Below are 3,437 nucleotides of genomic sequence, written 5' to 3' on the forward strand. Positions count from 1 at the left end.
TTCCAGGTCCAAGAAGTTGTTGACTTTGAGAAGCTAGATGAATCTGCTGCTGCCTTCCAAGGACATGACGTAGGATTTTGCTGCTTGGGGACAAGCAGAGCCAAAGCTGGAGCGGTGAGGAGAAAAATAAGTCAATACCTGGGTCTGGGCAGAATTGAGAAAGGTGGAAGATTGAAAGGAAGTTAAGAGGTATAAAATACACCTTAGAGTGGAATTTGCTGGTAGGTGGGATTTCATGGATTGTTTCAGCCTTTCCCAACTTGGCATCCTCCTGTTATTATTGGACTACAGATCTAGTGGCTCTGGGTACTGATGATAATTGCACTTTCCATATACTTAGAGGAACCAAACTGGAAAATGTGAGTTCCTTGGGATCTGAAAGACAGAAGATTGAAGTGGCTGCTTGGCATTTTAAGGGATTGAGTTGGCCTGATGAGGAACAGGTGTGAAGACTTTAGAAGTTTACTATGTTTTTCCAAAGGGCTAGAAGTGCATATCAACTTAGCTTATCTTTTGCCTATGATAACCCAATTTGCACGCCACCTTTTCCAAATTTCATAGTTAACACAGGATTTTACCCAAGTCACCCACATTGTGCATTATACTGGCTGTTTACAAGTTTAATTTTTTGGGAGTTATCTTGCACTTCTCGTGGGACAACATCTTCTGGGCCAATGGTTGCACTTAATTGGAGCGCATGAGAAGGGTGGAGAAAGATCCAACATATCAAAAAATAAATTTGATCTCAGTTCATTTGCATTTACATTTACATTTAATTAAGCATAATTATACATTATGCTATTCTCTGATCGGTATGTATTTAGTTTTTTCTTTCCACATTAAAATTAATAGCAATTTTTGAGGCGCCTGATTGTCATAAACATAGTTTTGGAGATGAAACAGCCCTGAAGTCTCAGGTTAGATAACTCTTGATATGTCATCTCTTGATGTATCAGATAGGCTCTAACAAAATCCAGGTCATTGGAAAGGGGAGATTTTTCAAATAAGTAAATACTACTTTCTCTAAATGCAGGATGGATTTGTGCGTGTTGACCGTGATTATGTTGAACATGCAGCAAAGCTAGCCAAAGCCGGTGGCTGCCACCACTTTATCCTAGAGTCAAGCAAAGGTGCAGATAGCTCCAGCAGATTCCTCTATCTGAAGACCAAGGTAAGTCTGATGGGCTGCAAAATNCAGATTCTCCATATTTAGACCAGCGTAAGTATATTGCATATATGAATCTGATGGAAGAACGAGGATGCTCGTTCCATCACATAGGAAGTTGTATTAGTCCTGAGTGTTGCTGATTAGTTAAGATTTGAAGTTTCTCATTGTAACAAAATTAGTTATTTAATTCAACTGCTTGTTTAGCTGTTGCTTTAAAAAATTAATAACCTTACCTCTTGTAGGCTGGTAAAGTCAAGAGTACACCAATTAAGCAGTGTAGATGTAGAAAGGTTTCATTGCAATGTATCCAATTTTAAAATGTTGCTTTGATCTCCAAGAATGGAAGTACGAGTATACTTCCATTCACACACGGTTAGGAAAATTGGTCAAAACTAACACCAGTAATGATTTTGAGTAAATTTGAGAACCTAACCACAGATATCATTTATGCCGAGTCAGATTTAAGAGTTTATTTTGCATGTAATCGGGGATGCAGTCCAAGTCACAATGCTGTGAAGCAGATTAACATACAAATGAGTAAGTTATTTATTTTGTTTTTCATTGATGAGCAGAAATTTAAGCCCTGGCCTTCCCAAGGCAAACCCAAAATTCACACTGCAGGTGACAGAGAATCATTTTGCTTCACCTGTGGCTGTTCAACATATTATTTGAACCACACAGATTCATAGCAGGAATTAACAACAGCCTCTCCCAGGACCATTGCTTTCTCAGCCGAACTATATATGCAGCTACCATGGTGTGGCTGTCCTTTCCTAGCTTGGGCAAATACCTTTGCCCTACTGGAAACACAATTTAGTATTATCTTTTTCTTTTTAAGGATTTTTCTATAGTTGGTTAGTTTTGGCATCCCCAGCAACAGATGTTGCCTTGTCAAGAAGTTTTATTTCTTCACCATCTCTCTGGTCTTGAATGCACCTCATTTCCCAACCTTGAAGAAAAAGAAGTAAAATCAACCAATAAACTGCTGAGCGCACACAGGATTTTTTTCTGTTTGCCAGTAGGGTACAGATTTACGTGTGTTTCAGGATGAAGCAGTGCATAACTGTTTTTAACAAATTTCTTACAGCTTTATTGAAATGTGCTTTTCCCCTTTTATTATATAACCAAGGAGATGTGTTAGAATATTTCCATTCATACAACAGAGCCAATATGTTGCTCTGGGACAAAAATCAATTGAGCTAGAAGCACAATCTTAAGCATTAGTATCATATAATATTACACTTGTAATCAAACTTCTCAGTACATTCTATTGACAGACAGGTACATTTTATCAAGCGTTGTATCAATAACCAAACAATAACTCATTATAATGAAGGCTTTCATGTATTAAAACCCACTGTTCCTATCTCATCCTTCCGTGGCTTGTTTTGCAATTATCTTGCTATGCACTTTTTTGTTGCGAAAAAGAAAATATTATCTTCTTGTTGCTGCTTTGTTGAGAGCAATAAAAGCCAGGTAACATATAACTGAGAAGAAAGAAGTTCCATTTCTGCCTCTCTTCCCTAGGGTGCTGTTATGCGATCGCCAGGAATCTCGGCCCGGTGAATGGATGGCCAGGAAAGCCCTAGGAGTGGTAGCCTATTTCTTTCCCACGTATATGTCTATCCCTGTCACAACAGTGGCCAGAGCAATGGCCAATCTTGCAGTGATGCCAGCAAAAGATGGGCAGAAAGTGGAGGTGCTGGAAAATGCAGCCATCCATGCCCTTGGTCAGCCAAAGTAATCAACAGAGAAGAAGGGATGTTTCTTGGATAGCTTTATAATGAAGTGGTTTCATTGATTCCCCAAAGCCCAGCTTTACTTGCAGTTTTTTTTATACTGCAGAGGGTCTTTGAATAATAAGTACCTATGAATTGCATTTGAATTGCATTTGATAGGGTTGTTGCATCAGGAGCATGTGATCCTGAAATAACTAAAAAAAAAAAAGCCTTAATGTCATTGGTGCTCTTTCAAAAGCTTTAAATGCGGATCCTGCCTCTTAATAAAATTAATTAATTAGCTATGGAATTGTGTATGGTCTGTTGATTAAACACTAACTTGCTAAGAGTGCAACTTAAAAATGCATGGTGGACGGAATGAAGATATGAACGTATAAACTTTATTATGGTCAAAATCCAGGAATATCAAGCAGAATGCAAAAACATTTATACAGTAGCTATATAGAGACTCTTTGTAACAAAATTCATTAGTTTTATAGGAATGTTATGAAGAGCTCCTGTTAATCTCATTTCAGGCCTTACATGCCGCT

At 38.2% G+C, this 3,437-nt stretch overlaps 1 pseudogene; it reads left to right on the forward strand.

The window, feature by feature from the left end:
- The first annotated feature begins 6 nt into the window (after positions 1 to 6).
- On the forward strand, positions 7 to 3,176 carry LOC107300510 (annotated as a pseudogene).
- The last annotated feature ends 261 nt before the right edge of the window (positions 3,177 to 3,437 follow it).

Source organism: Protobothrops mucrosquamatus, unplaced genomic scaffold (assembly GCF_001527695.2).
Source record: "Protobothrops mucrosquamatus isolate PMUCROS unplaced genomic scaffold, P.Mucros_1.0 scaffold7283, whole genome shotgun sequence".
NCBI classification, from domain to species: domain Eukaryota; kingdom Metazoa; phylum Chordata; class Lepidosauria; order Squamata; family Viperidae; genus Protobothrops; species Protobothrops mucrosquamatus.